The sequence below is a fragment of the Sorex fumeus genome, unplaced genomic scaffold, assembly GCF_029834395.1.
Source record: "Sorex fumeus unplaced genomic scaffold, SorFum_2.1 ptg000008l, whole genome shotgun sequence".
NCBI lineage: Eukaryota > Metazoa > Chordata > Mammalia > Eulipotyphla > Soricidae > Sorex > Sorex fumeus.
This window is the reverse complement of record NW_026606065.1, coordinates 74,988,943-75,005,195: the sequence shown is the minus strand read 5'-3', so window position 1 is coordinate 75,005,195 and position 16,253 is coordinate 74,988,943. Positions and strand designations below refer to the sequence as shown.

General features: G+C 43.2%; 1 protein-coding gene across 4 annotated transcripts in view; it reads right to left on the bottom strand.

Annotated features, from left to right (window-relative positions):
- DGKH (diacylglycerol kinase eta) overlaps window positions 1-16,253 on the bottom strand; it is a 209,834-nt gene that overhangs the window by 185,210 nt on the left and 8,371 nt on the right. The gene's annotated exons all lie outside the window — the stretch shown is intronic.

The window sequence follows — 16,253 nt, the reverse complement described above, 5'->3', positions numbered from 1 at the left end:
TGTAAATAACATGTGAAAACATCTGGAGGTACAAAAGTACCTGTCTTACTGGGTGAACAAAGAAGAGTTTAGCAGGAGGATGACAGGAAAAGAAAACACAATACATGTAACAGGATGCAGAGAGCCTAGGGGCTCTGAAAGCAATCTGTGTGCTTCAGGTCACTTCAGGTCCCTGATTCCTCAAACATGACCTCAAAGGCAGTGCTTCCTGTCCAATTCAACCAGACCCTTTCCACACAGGCATCTACACAAAACCACTCCACCGCGCTCTCCCTTCATTACTCCATTTATCTTCCTTCGTTATGCTCATGAACCTGATAATTTCTCAGTTTTATACTAGATAATTTTTCTATTCATTCAACCAGTATGAAATGAGTGTGTGGGTGTTGGGATGATAACTAACATAAAACTGTAAATACATGCTACGTTTGATAGCTGGAATGGAATAGCATAAAAAGTCCTGCTTACCAGAGCTTAAACTCCACTGAGGGTGAAGTTAGTGGCCATATAAACTACTGGTACCTGTTCAGTTTGAGAAAGTGAAGCTGAGATGGCTATGCCGTCCACTGTCATTATCTAACGGACAAAGGAAATACATGTTCAGATCTCAAGAGACAGAACAGACTAAAAAAGATTAGAATAGCGGCATTAGAAGCCTAATAAAATTGATCATGTACACAGAAGCAGAGTGGGATGGGGGGATGGGGGTTGGGAGGGATACTGGGATCCGTGGTGGTGGGAAATGGGCACTGGTGGAGGGATAGGTATTTGATCATTGTATAATTGAAACCCAAGCACAAAAATTTGTACGTCTACAACTGTACCTCATGATGTCTCACTAATAAAAATTTAAAAAATGAATAAAATAAAATAGCTACCTCATTTTAAAATAAAATCTGTGCCATATAAAAAAAACTGATCATGTAAACGAAGGAAGAGACAAAAAGAGGAAAAGGAAGAATTCAAATAAAAACAGAATCCAAAGGAAATAAAAACAGCTGTAGCAAAAGAAATTAGGGATAGAAACTGAGAGGCAGTTAAGAAGAGGATCCCGATTGCCACTCAATTCCTCTTTTGCAAACCACAGCACCCAAAAGGGGAGAGAGAACAAAGGGGAGTGCCCTGCCACAGAGGCAGGGTGGGATGGGGGGATGGGGGGTGGGAGGGATACTGGGATTAGTGGTGGTGGGGAATGGGCACTGGTGGAGGGAGGTACTCGATCACTGTATAACTGAAACCTAAGCACAAAAATTTGTAAGTCAACAACTGTACCTCATGGTGTTTCACTAATAAAAATTTAAAAAAAAAAGCAATCATGAAATTAGAAGAAAATGAAACCTTGAAAGCAAAAGGAAAAGATGTGAAGGGGGAAATGCCCAACAATGTCAAAATTAGCAATAATGCAATTGAGTGAAAACTAAAAAAGAGACCTCTGGGTTTTAGTAATTAGACCATTAATGATCCTGCAAGAGAAATTTTCATGATTGGCTAGGACAAAAGATCATTCAGACTGAAGAATTGAGAAAAAGGAAACAGGAAAGATCGAGAAAAGGTCATTTCAAGAGAAAATAGCCTTGGTGATGGAAGCACCTAAAAGTCGGCCTGGAAGATTATTTCCACTAGTACCTCCAAGCAGTCATCCATTCTTAATGAAGTATTTTTATAAGGCACCAGTATGTATCTTTAGAAACAAATGAGCCTTAATTAAAATCTAATAGCATGATTAGATTTTAACTGACCAACTGGCACAATTGTATATGTATTTGTAATTAGAACCCTTAAAAAAATTATAATATTATAGCAGTGTAGCACTGTTCTCCCATTATTCATCGATTTATTCAAGCGGGCACCATAACATCTCTATTGTGAGACTTGTTGTTACTATTTTTGGCATAATGAATATGCGACAGGGAGCTTGCCAGGTTCTGCCGTGCAGGTGGGATACTCTCGGTAGCTTGCCGGGCTCTTGGAGAGGAACGGATAAATAGAACCCGGGTTGGCTGCACGCAAGGCAAATGCCCTATATTATAATAAATTAAAATATTTATAATATGGAAACCTTGCCAATAAATACAATTGGCAAGGGTTCCACATTACTGGAGATCATCTGGGGATTCACGGTCCTTCAGCAGACTTACCCAAAGCTGGCAGATGAGGAAAGAGACAACAAAGGAAGTCACACAAAATGATTCTAGAGGTCAAGTGACAAATACCCTCACCCATATTCCCCCAGTCTAAATTCACTGGCAGAGCCCACCTACTTCCAACAGAGAAATGAAGTCTGCCTTGGGTCAAGAAGAGCAAGAGAAAAACAAATTTACATGGGCACAGGGCACTCTGCCACATTAAGAACCAGGTCTAAGATCATCTAACAGCACAGGAGAGAGCCAAGTAACAAACCCAACAATATTCAGTAGTCTCCAAGGAACATTACTGTTTTATATTATCTCTCATTTCATTGTAGTGAGTCCACCCCTTATTTTCTCATTTCCCCAAGTAACACAGTGGATAATTTATGTGGCAAGGATTCCATAGTACTGAAGATATATACATATATATATACATATATATGTGTGTGTATATATAGTGGATATATATATATATACACATTTTTCATTTATCTTTTATCTTCAGACTCACAATCCCCCTTAACACATCAGTGTCTTTAATCTTCTGGGAGGCATATGATAGATACAAAATTTGGAGAACCCATTTGAGCCCATCCATATTATGGAATGCAATAACCATCAGCTACAATCTCAATTTTAAAGCACCAAAGTTATGATACACTCACTTACTTTTAACATTCTACCTGCTTCCCTCTTACACACATTTCACGCTGGCATCGCAAACACCTCCTTGTTGCACACTGTCACTTGATCTTTGCAAGTCCTATTTCTTCTGCCTAGAATTATTTTCTCTCAGAGGTCATCAAGATCATTGCTCAGATATTACTGTCTCAAGAAGATCCTTCCACCCATCCCTGTTTTCTCTTATAGCATTTTCCAAAGTCTGAAATACTATATATACACTGTATGTATTTACTCACGAAATAATAAACAGATCAAATGCATAATATAATTTTTTCATGCATTCAAATGAGAGTTCCCAAAGAATGGCATTATTTGTCTACTTCATTTATGCTCTATGTCTCGCACATAGAACAGTGTTTGGGGCCCTGTAAGAATCTCTCTGAATGGGTGAACTGAGTGTCAACAAAGGAGTGAAAACTAGTAGTCATCACAAGTAGATAAACACGAGGTACCAAAAGCATTCTACTTCCGAGGTTGGATTCTAGTGTTGAAAGTCATCAGAGGAACATTTTCTCAAACCAGTATGCCTACTCAAGTGTAATACATGAATGCATGTTTTCCTATTTAATAAAATGGTCAGATGGGGAAAACTGGGCCCCAAAAGCTGTCATTTTCATTCCTTGACTAGTTCAGTCTAACATACCAATCTGAGTTTCTATGATTTCTCTTTTTTACCTAGTTGCTGTGACAAGTACTTCCAATACTAAATGCTTCAGTGCAGTGGTGACTGTGAACAACCTTGTCTTTTGCCTGACCTCAGAGGAAAGGCTTTAAGTTTTTCCCCTTTATAGATGATGTTGGCTGTAGGTTAATTTCCTTTTGGTGGGGACATACCCCACAGTGCTCAGTGCTTACTCCTGGTCTGTGCTCAGGGATCATTCCTATTGGGGGTCAAAGGACCATACTGATGACTTTGAAGAAAAAGTTTTTTGAAGTTTGAACCTATTTTCCCTTGACCATCTATCCAAAGATGCTTTCGATGTTATTTTTGTTAATACAAATTAAGAGACCTAGCAATGTCAGCTGAGAGTCAGAGAGGTAATTCAAGCAGGAGAGCACACAATAAGCATGTGCAAGACCCAGAGTTCGACCCCCAGTACCACATGCTTCCCCACTAACACTGCCAGGTGAGGTCCCTATAATCAGTAAAAGTCAGTTAACTGAGAGAAAGGGGTCAAGAAGTGAAGAGACCACCTGCACACATCAGCTCATACACAGACATGCAAAGTTTAAAAATCCAGAAACTATGCAACAACTCAAGCAACCCATTTTCAACCCACCTACTCTATTCCCTGGAGCCAAGAACAACAGGACAGTAGTAGCAAGCCCTGCTTCTGAGGCCTGGCCCTGACATTTACTCAGCTGATTCTCTCATTTCTTCAATACAGATGTCTTTATACAGCTTAAATAAGTGCAAGTATATTAAAACTACTATGTCAACAGTAAACTACTAGGCAGAAAGCTATTTTTAAAGTTTTTATATTAATACAGAAAACATATATAAAATATTTGTTACTCTAAATTACATTCAGATTCAAAAAGTTCTGGTACTCAAAGGGCACAGTGAGCTTAGAGAAAAGCTCCACACATGATTAATCAAATTTTCTAGGTACGAAATTAGAATCTTCTAGATATCTTCGTAACAAAAAGCCAGGGGCGCTATCACTAGAACTGTTGTCAGTAATAATTTTTTACCATTTCAACCACTTAACCAAATAAAATGTGTCTCAAGTAACGACATACACCCCACCCCCCAAAAAATCCTCAATACCCAAGTAAACCAAACAAATTTGCCAAGGGGAAATGTAATACTAACATGTTACGGTCTTTTTCAAAGGTCTATTCTTAGACATAAAACAAACTCCCTTTAATTAAAACCTTTGCTTATAAACACATTTCCTGAGTAAGTAAGGCCTAACAAATCCAATATGAGTGAAACACTGTACCCCGGGAAGCAGAAAGGAGCCCCAAGTCATTGACAATAGTCGCTTCATAGAACCTTTCCTCTCCCCCCACAGTAGCAAACACGAAACCGTAAACTAAGTGAAAGCCTTCTAAATTTAGATATGCTCTAATAATGCACCTTAAGTTATATGTAAGATTCAGTAAATTATTTATTAAGCCTCTTATCTTTAATAATGAGATACCATGTTTTACTCATAGTCAGAATGGAAAGAAAGCTGTTATACCATATATTACTGTACCAAAACTCAGAGTTTCCAGTCTATATTTAGATCATATGAAAATGGAAGCAAAGACACAAACCAAGCTAAAAATAAAACATTCTACAAAAAAGAGAGAGAGAGAGAGAGAGATTTTTAAATGGATTAAAATCTGGCTTCATTTGATCAATTAAATGTTGGGCACATTTAGCAGCACCTTAACTTTGCTAGAATCAAGTTCAGCAAAGTACAGCCCATATTTCAAATCCACAGGCTACAAAAAACTCCAAAAGTTTTTTATGTGGTTAATAATTTTTAGCAATATTTCTGAATACATAAAAATTATTTGAAATTCAAGTTTCAGTGTCCTTAAGTAAAGGTTGATTAGAACACAGCCCTCCCGTTGATCGTCGATTTGCTCAAGCGGGCCCAGTAACATCTCCATTGGAGACTTTGTTGTTACTGTGTTTGGCATATCGAAAACTCTCGGTAGCTTGCCGGGCTCCACACTGATTCATTTAAATATTGTCTTTCAGTAGAGCCAAATAATTCTGACAGACTTTATAATTCTCAACACTTAAAATAGTCACTATTCAGTCTTTATGAGAACAGTCACCTAACTTCTATCCTAAATGAACGATATTATTCTTGACTGTTGTTATTATTATTATTATTATTATTCAAGATATCTTCCTGCTTACCACCTATCATGATATAAAACATTTTTAAAAGATGTTAAATATTCCACTTTCCTCTCCTATATAGGTTCTGGACAATAAACCTATTGATATTACTTATTCTCATCTCTTAACATCTTCCGGCATATTTTTGCTTACCATCTATTTGGACCATCATACAATCCAATGTTCCTACCCAGAATTGTGGCTAAAATTTTACATATTTTCTGGGCTGGAACGGTAGTACAGTGGGTAGGGTGCTAGCCTTCCATGCAGCTGTTCTAGTCCCCCAAACACCTACAGGAGTAATTCCGAAGTGCAGACCCAGGAGTGGCTAAAAAGAAAAAAAAATGTTTAAAATATGTTCTATTCTATTCACTGCTGTGTTTTGAATTCTAAGTGTGAACCATCATAAACTAATAACAGACTGTCACCTACCAATTTAAAAAGGCTTCTTCTCTACTTACCTAAAGAGTATGATGAAAGATAATCTTTTAATTATCTTAAAACACACTGCATTTTACAAAGGAGGAAAAGAAAACTAATCAATATTTCAATATCTTTCTTTACCAATAAGGTAAAAATGATTGTTTATATGTCCTTCATGTTAAAATACAGTAACAACAAGTCTCATGATGGAGACGTTACTGGGCCCGCTCGAGCAAATCGATGAACAACGGGAGGACCGTGACCGTGACCGTGACTAATGGAAGAATGGTGGTATTTATTATTTTGGGGAGCCAGCTGAGTGGGTGTCAGGGGCTACTTCTAGCTCAGTGGTGGGGACTCACTCCTGGTAGCTAGGGGGACCTTGTGGTCCCTGGGATCAAAACCAGACTTCAGCATACAGAGCATGCACTCATCGAGTTAAGCCACCTCTCAAGCCCTAGTTTAACATTTCTTTTAAATTCAAGCGTAATATCACAAGACTCAAAATCCTTTCCAATATTTAGATATGCTTCACTTAATGTAGATTCATACATGACCAATTAAAATTAACCATTAAAGGCATAACTAGGGGCTGGAGCAATAGCAGAGAGGGTAGGGCGTTTGCCTTGCACGCGGCCTACCCGGGTTCGATTCCCAGCATCCCAGATGGTACCCTGAGCACTGCCAGGAGTAATTCCTGAGTGCATGAGCCAGGAGTAATCCCCGTGTGTCTGGGTGTGACACAAAAAGCAAAAAGAAAAAAAAAAGACATAACTATCAACCACATGAGCGCATACTTATCCTAATTAATAGAGATTTCTGACATACGAAGCTTCAAGACCTTGGCCGAGATGAGTCACTGCCAGAGAGAGTCACTGAGATAGCTTCCATTTGCTTATCCTGCCTGTTTTATGTCCACTGAATAACCCCAGTCTATAAGCCCAGATGAGTCTCTTCCAACCAGTCTGGCAAAATAAGACTGTGATTTGTTGATCAACAAAGAGCAAACAAAATCTCCCTCACATCCAGGTTCAAACAAAACTGGTCTGAGTTTATACTAGTATTGTTAAGCAATGTCTCCTATTCAGGAATACTTGTGAATTCTCTCTAAGAGTAAATGAGATTATAAACTCAACCTCTTTGAGATGCCAATGGAACTAATAGCAAGGATTAAAAGAAAGGAAAAGAGACAGCTAGTTACAAGTCCTTCCAGCTTTCCCACTTTGGCACTGTTTCCCCTCCTGTAAATAAATGCCCCTGCCCTTTGGAGAACTAGAGTTCACAAAATACCTAGCACCTGAGTTAGCTATCAGAACTCCCACATAGCTCATACAAAAAAAAAAAGAATACAGGTGTGTAAAAGAGAAAGTGAGCAACAGTAAAGATAAAGCTAGTATAGCAAAGAAAAATATCCAGAAAAAATAAATGAAAAAAGGAACAGGGAAACAAGAAGATATTAATAATATGGGGCTGTGTGAGGAAAGTACTAAAATAAAATGTGCATATTAAAAAGCACTGATGGGGCTGGGGCGATAGTACAGCAGGTAGGGCATTTGCCTTGCACATGGTTAACCCAGGTTCGATTCCCAGCATCCCATATGGTCACCTGAGCACCGCCAGGGGTAATTTCTGAGTGCATAAGCCAAGAGTAACCCCTGTGCATCGTCGGGTGTGACCCAAAAAGCAAAATAAATAAATAAATAAAAAGCACTGATTTTTTTTTTTAAGATTTACTATTTTTTGTGCTTGGGTTTCGATTATACAATGATCAAATACCCATCCCTCCACCAGTGCCCATTTTCCACCACCATGGATAATATCCCCCCCACCCCCATCCCCCTCATCTCCCCCTGCCTCTGTGGCAGGGCAATTCCCTGTGTTCTCTCTCTCCGTTTGGGTGTTGTGGTCTGCAAAAGAGGCATTGAGTGGCAAACATGTTCAGTCCATAGTCTACTTTCAACATGCATTTCCCCTCCTGGGAGGATCCTCCTAACACCCTTTATTTGGTGCTCCCTTCTCTATCTGAACTGCCCTTTCCCCTAGAATACCCAGCTGGCCTCTAAGTTATGGAGTAATCCTCCTGGTGAAAAGCACTGATTTTTAAAGCTTGCCAGTCTCTATTGAGATAGCCGGAGGGGGCTGCTGACCTCCCAAGTAGTGCCCATAAGTCTCTCCTGGCAATTTTTGACCAAAACAGACTGGACTGTTCAATGCTCAGGCCTGAGGCTGTGATGCTGCTCAGGCACTGAGGTTTTGGGCGGTCACCAGAATCACCCCAATAGTGGCTGGGCAGACTACAGTGCCCAGGATTCAACCAGGGCCCTGCTTAGCAGTCTCACTCCTTAGTTTTAAAAAAATCCCTATCTACTGCAAAGAAAAAAAAAAAAAGATATTTATGGTAGCACTGTAGAACTGTCCTCCTGTTGTTCATCAATTTGCTTGAGCAGGCACCAGTAACATCTCCATTGTGAGACCTGTTGTTACTGTTTTTGGCATATCAAATATGCCACAGGGAGCTTGCCAGGCTCTGCCTTTTGGGCGGGATACTCTCAGTAGCTTGCCAGGCTCTCCAAGAGGGATGGAAGAATCGAACCCAGGTCGACCTCGTGCAGGGCAAACACCCTACCCGCTGTGCTATTGCTCCAGTCTGATATTTATGGTATTGTTCAAAAATAATGTGTTTTTCTTCCACACAGAACCAGTTAATTAAATGTGATCAATCATGTTAAGCTGAACCATAGGAAATTTCCCACAATCAACCATTTTTTTCCCAACTTTACTGAGGTATAATTCACAACACTGTATGTGCTTGAGGTACGATGATCTGACAGACAATAAACACTGAAATAATAACCACAGTTAAGTTCATTAACCTGCATATCACTTCAAGGTACAATTTCTGTGTGGTTATGTAGTGAGACATGGAGATATAAGTGTGTGTGTGTAAATTTTTATTTTATATCTAGCTATTTTTTTTAGTACATAGGCACTTTTGGGGACATCAAGAAAATAATGACAGGCTGTGAGATGAGAACTCTTAGCCTGGTTGAGCGGGAGACGACGGACCCTGGATCACCTCCCCTCAGAGCGCTCTCATATACTACTGCAGGCAATGCTTCACTTTTCAAGGAGAGTCTCTTCAAATGCCAGAGATAACTTGCAGTTGCTCACTGTAGCACTGTCTTTCTGCTGTTCATCGATTTGCTTGAGTGGGCACCAGTAACATCTCCATTGTGAGACCTGTTGTTACTGTTTTTGGCATATCGAATACGCCAGAGGGACCTTGCCAGGGTCTGCCGTGTGGGCGGGATACTCTCGGTAGCTTGCTGGCCTCTCCGAGAGGGATGGAAGAATTGAACCCAGGTCAGCCGCATGCAAGGCAAACGCCTTACCCACTGTGCTATCACTCCAGCCCTCAATTACTTGCCAAGCTAAATTATTTAAAATATTAACCAGTTCTTACAGCAAAGAATACTTTAAATAAGGTAACTATTAAGTTAGTGAACTATACTGTCTCAGTACCCAAGTGGATATCAAACAACTCTATGACCCTAAGAATCTTAAAGAAAACTATCAGAACAACTGCATTTCAATGGTGATATCTCTAGAGCTACAAAGCATATCAGTGAGTACATAATATAATTATTCCCTTAAAAATCATGTTTACAGGCCATCTTTGAAACGTTCAGAATAAGAGAAGGAAGACATGGAGGGTGCGGGATCCCGGAGGAAAAGAAAAAAGAAAAAACAGGTTCCAAAAAGAGCCGAGAGCACCGGGAAGTTCCAGATGGAGTAGGCGCCGCATCCCGCCTCCCCCAGATGGAACCCTGGTGACCAGAAGCCTCTACAAACACAGCTCGAGTATGCGGGAACGAGGACTTTTTCTCAAATCTGCCGGACTACACCTCCCAGGTAACCTCTGATCCCGGAAGTCATGCCCACAGCCCGCCCCCCAGCGCCATCTTTGAAACGTTCAGAATAAGAGAAGGAAGACATGGAGGGTGCGGGATCCCGGAGGAAAAGAAAAAAGAAAAAACAGGTTCCAAAAAGAGCCGAGAGCACCGGGAAGTTCCAGATGGAGTAGGCGCCGCATCCCGCCTCCCCCAGATGGAACCCTGGTGACCAGAAGCCTCTACAAACACAGCTCGAGTATGCGGGAACGAGGACTTTTTCTCAAATCTGCCGGACTACACCTCCCAGGTAACCTCTGATCCCGGAAGTCATGCCCACAGCCCGCCCCCCAGCGCCATCTTTGAAACGTTCAGAATAAGAGAAGGAAGACATGGAGGGTGCGGGATCCCGGAGGAAAAGAAAAAAGAAAAAACAGGTTCCAAAAAGAGCCGAGAGCACCGGGAAGTTCCAGATGGAGTAGGCGCCGCATCCCGCCTCCCCCAGATGGAACCCTGGTGACCAGAAGCCTCTACAAACACAGCTCGAGTATGCGGGAACGAGGACTTTTTCTCAAATCTGCCGGACTACACCTCCCAGGTAACCTCTGATCCCGGAAGTCATGCCCACAGCCCGCCCCCCAGCGCCATCTTTGAAACGTTCAGAATAAGAGAAGGAAGACATGGAGGGTGCGGGATCCCGGAGGAAAAGAAAAAAGAAAAAACAGGTTCCAAAAAGAGCCGAGAGCACCGGGAAGTTCCAGATGGAGTAGGCGCCGCATCCCGCCTCCCCCAGATGGAACCCTGGTGACCAGAAGCCTCTACAAACACAGCTCGAGTATGCGGGAACGAGGACTTTTTCTCAAAACCGCGCGGCCGCTTATGCGGCCGCGCGACATCTCTCTATATACAAAGTGATCAATGAGAAGTAAACCACCCAATCTTTCTCCCTGAAAATCAGAGTTAAGTTTGGAGCATGGCCACAGCCCCAGAAACACAAGGACTTAATGCAGAAACCAGCAGCTTAGAGCAGAAAAGTGAACGGACGATGCGTTAACCCAGGCCATCATTTCTGCCCAGAGGGGAAAAGGGTGTTGCCCCATTCGCCCTCTCTTCTCTGGAAAGAAGGATGGCGGCCGCATGGGAGCCTTGTGGACAGCAGGTATGAGCCGGGGGTGTGGGGGCGACTAAAACCTCATGGGAAGGGGGGCGTTCCAGTCCGTCCTTCACGCCCTACCGAGGTCACCAGTCACCCCTCACGAGCGGCTCTCCAGCACGGCCACGGCCCCAGAAGCACAAGGACTTAATGCAGAACCCAGCAGCTTGGAGCAGAAAAGTGAACGGACTATGCGTTGATCCAGCCCATCAAGTCTGCTGGAGGGGAAAGGGTGTTGCCCCATTCGCCCTCTCCTCCCTGGAAAGAAAGATGGCGGCCACATGGGAGCCTTGTGGACAGCAGGTATGAGCCGGGAGTGTGGGGGCGACTAAAACCTCATGGGAAGGGGGGCGTTCCGGTCCGTCCTTCACGCCCTACCGAGGTCACCAGTTGCCCCCCACGAACGGCTCTCCAGCACGGCCACAGCCCCAGAAGCACAAGGGCTTAATGCAGAACCCAGCAGCTTGGAGCAGAAAAGTGAAAGGACTATGCATTAATCCAGGCAATCATTTCTGCCCAGAGGGGAAAGGGTGTCGCTCCCTTCCGCCCTCCTCCCTCTGGAAAGAAAGATGGCGGCCACATGGGGGCCTTGTGGACAGCAGATATGAGCCGGGGGTGTGGGGGCGACTAAAACCTCATGGGAAGGGGGGCGTTCTGGTCCGTCCTTCACGCCCTACCGAGGTCACCAGTTGCCCCCCACGAGCGGCTCTCCAGCACAGCCACGGCCCCAGAAGCACAAGGACTTAATGCAGAACCCAGCAGCTTGGAGCAGAAAAGTGAAAGGACTATGCATTGATCCAGGCCATCAAGTCTGCCGGAGGGGAAAGGGTGTTGCCCCATTCGCCCTCTCCTCTCTGGAAAGAAAGATGGCGGCCACATGGGAGCCTTGTGGACAGCAGGTATGAGCCGGGAGTGTGGGGGCGACTAAAACCTCATGGGAAGGGGGGCGTTTCGGTCCGCCCTTCACGCCCTACCGAGGCCACCAGTTGCCCCCACGAGCGGCTCTCCAGCACGGCCACAGCCCCAGAAGCACAAGGGCTTAATGCAGAACCCAGCAGCTTGGAGCAGAAAAGTGAAAGGACTATGCGTTGATCCAGGCAATCATTTCTGCCCAGAGGGGAAAGGGTGTTGCTCCCTTCCGCCCTCCTCCCTCTGGAAAGAAAGATGGCGGCCACATGGGAGCCTTGTGGACAGCAGGTATGAGCCGGGGGTGTGGGGGCGACTAAAACCTCATGGGAAGGGGGGCGTTCTGGTCCGTCCTTCACGCCCTACCGAGGTCACCAGTTGCCCCCCGCGAGCGGCTCTCCAGCACGGCCACGGCCCCAGAAGCACAAGGACTTAATGCAGAACCCAGCAGCTTGGAGCAGAAAAGTGAACGGACTCTGCATTGATCCAGGCCATCAAGTCTGCCGGAGGGGAAAGGGTGTTGCCCCATTCGCCCTCTCCTCTTTGGAAAGAAAGATGGCGGCCACATGGGAGCCTTGTGGACAGCAGGTATGAGCCGGGAGTGTGGGGGCGACTAAAACCTCATGGGAAGGGGGGCGTTTCGCTCCGCCCTTCACGCCCTACCGAGGCCACCGGTTGCCCCCCGCGAGCGGCTCTCCAGCACGGCCAGGACTCCAGAACACAGAAACCAATTTCTTAACTATCTGACTTTCAGTAGAAATACTTCCAGGGTCAATAGGTAAAAGAGCAGAAATCCAAAACCAACATTTAATTCTTGAACCCAGCCGTAGAAAGCAAATCACTTCACAATGCTTTTTCAGCATGTCTGATTTGGGGGGGGGGGGGTAAACTCTAAATAATAGTGGTGAATCTTTTATTGAAACAATGAATCTAATCAAAGCAGATAGAGTGTTAACTAGAATTCATCTGCCTCACAGGGACGGGGAGGGGTGGGGGGGTGGGGTTTTATTGGGGTTCTTCATGGTAAAAAATAAGTATTGGTAAAGGGAAATGTGTTTGATATTTGCATGACTGAGACATAAACCTGAAAGCTTTGTAACCTTTCCCACAGTGATTCAATAAATAAATTAAAAAAAAAAAAAAAAAATCATGTTTACAGAGAATAAGACATTTGCCTTGCATATGGCTCACCCGGGTTCAATCCCCAGCATATCATACGGTCCCTTGAGTACTGCCAAGAATGATTCTGAGTGCAGAGCCAGGAGTAACCCCTGAGCACTGCCGGGTGTGGTCCAAAAACAGAAAAAAAAAATTTTAATGCCCAGGTTTGACCTCTAAGTGCAACCCAATGTGACATAAGCTTCTATCTACACTGCACTGCACTGTCCTCCCATTGTTCATTGATTTGCTCCAGCGGGCCCAGTACCGTCTCCATTTGAGACTTGTTGTTACTGTGTTTGGCATATCGAATACGTCAAAGGTGGCTTGCCAGGCTTTACTGTGCGGGTGAGATACTCTCGGTAGTTTGCCAGGCTCTCTAAGAGGAGCAGAGGAATTGAACCCAGTCGCAGGATCTGCCACATACAAGGCAAACGCCCTACCCACTGTGCTACCACTCCAGCCCAAGCTTCTATCTATACAAGCAAAAAGCTTTATGCGTAAGCATGTCTCCATATATTATACACACCATTCCAGACTGCTTGATGATGCTATTAGCAATGACAGCTTCTCAGAGCTAGTGGACCCCTGGTGTATCTGCAGGATGTATTACCAAGTATCACTGCTGTCTCAAAAACATTAGCCTGAAGGCTGGTCACCCACCCCTTCTACAGCAGGCTCTCCCATCTTACACACCTATGGAGGACATAAAGTGACAGGTACAAGGGTACATCCCAGAGCCTTGCATACAGTCAACCCTAGCTCCATCCTTGGCACCATGGGGTCCCCCCAAGCATGAGGACGTGCAGGCATGGAGGCTCCCAAGCAATGGCAGGCCAACCAGGACCACACTCTCAGGCCCAGTGGGATGAGAATCCGCCAGCAATAATCTTTTTCTAAAGGCTTTCCTTTACTATTACCTGAATCATAATTATAGACAGTAGACCTTAAATTTAACAGTTATCATTCTAAGCATCCCTCCACTGTCCTCATTTTCTTTCTTGAGAATCAGTATGTGATAAGAAATTTAACTGATGAAACGTGTAGCCTACGTGAACAGTCTGGTTTGGGGTAGGGTGAGGAAAGTAGGAACAAACAGGAAGACTGAGGTTCACTGGTCTCAGCAGCCTTAGGCTCTGATGTCTGGGGCTGATACATGAAAGAGTTGATAAACATATAAAATTTCATGAGCTGATATAATATGCAGAATTTTTGTTTTGTTTTGGGGCCACACCCAGTCAAGCTCGTGTTACTTCTGGTTTTGTGCTCAGGGATCATTCCTGGCAGGGTTTGGGGGACAATATGTGATGCTGGGGATCAAATTGGGATTGATACATACAAAGCAAGCGCCCTACCCGCTGTTCAAGCTCTAAAGTGCAACCCAGGGTTCAATTCCCAGCATCCCATATGGTTCCCTGAGCACCGCCAGAAGTAATGCCTGTGCATCGCCAGGTGTGACCCAAAAAGAAAAAAAATAAAGTGCAGAATTTCTAAAATTCCGCATAACTATGGAAACTTAAGGAAAAATTCACTTACTGATCACCTATCTCTACCTTAGCAAAATGTACAAAATATTTTTATGAGAAAGTCAATTTTATTGAAAAATCAACATTAACTCTGCTTTCTAAATTTGTGGCAACTCTTTTTTCTCAATAAACTTTTGGTCTCAATAAACTCTTGCTTTACCCCAAACCACAGAGTATCAAATTTTAAGGAACACAGTCTTTGCTACTAGTGCAAGCTCAATAAACCTGAAATTTTTTGCAATATTTACACCAAATTTCTTGTTTGACTACCAATTCAAATAAGAGCCACATCTAAATTTAATTTCAAACAGTACAAATTTACTAGTTAATCCCGATATGTATGGAATAGTACAGCAGGTAGGACATTTGCCTTGAATGTACCCAACCTAGGTTTGATCCCCCGGGACCCTATATGGTCCCCTGAGCATAGCCAGAAGTGTAGAAGTGTTCTCTAAGTGCAGCACCAGGAGTAAGACCCGAACACCACCTGGATGGCCCACAAAACAAAACTATATATACACATGTATATGTATATTTTCACAAGTGTGCATGGAATTTAAACCATTAAGAAATGGATCTAAACATGATTAACAGAATGTTATTACCTTTAAGAACATGAATATTTGAAATGTTAAAAGGACTGTTAGGCTAACACCCAAGAATGACCGAGATTAGTACCAGGAATTTTACTCCATGGCTTGGAGGCCAGTCACACATGCTAGGGGAAAAGGGAGCTCAGATAGAGAAGGGAGCACCAAATAAAGGGTGTTGGGAGGATCCTCCCAGGATGGGAGAAGCATGCTGAAAGTAGACTATAGACCAAACATGATTGTCACCCATTGCCTCTTTTGCAAACCACAAGGCCTTGTAAGAGAGAGAGAACAAAAGGGAATGCCCTGCCACAGAGGCAGGGTGGGATGGGGAGGATGGGGGTGGGAGGGATACTGGGATCAGTAGTGGTGGGAAATGGGCACTGGTGGAGGGATGGATATTTGATCATTGTATAATTGAAACCCAAGCACAAAAATGTGTAAGTCTACGACTGTACCTCATGATGTCTCACTAATAAAAATTTTTAAAAAAAGGACTGTTAGGGAAGTCTCTATCTTGATTAGCCTTTATCTTATAAAACTACACCACAAATTTCATGAAATTCAAAAATGCCACTGTTTAAAAGGAGTTAGTTGCATGATATGCGCTAAAAAAAAAGAAAAGAAACAGTCACATTTTTTCCAAGTGCATCCTGTTAACAGCTGAATGTGTGCCTGCACATATTTCAGAGAATGAGAGAATGAGAGAATGAAACAGAAAATAGACACACAATGAAAAGTTCTATTTTCACTTAGGAATCCACTGGCCCAGAAAGCAAATTTTCAGAAAAAGAAATACAGAATGAATTAACTTGGCCAAATCTAGTTTTAAAAATAGTACACAAAACCAGCGATTTCACTGGTTCCCTTCTCAAATTCCTCCTTAAAGTCTCCAGTGATAATAGACTCCATGATGATGACCTTTAAAGTAAGATAAAAATTAACATAA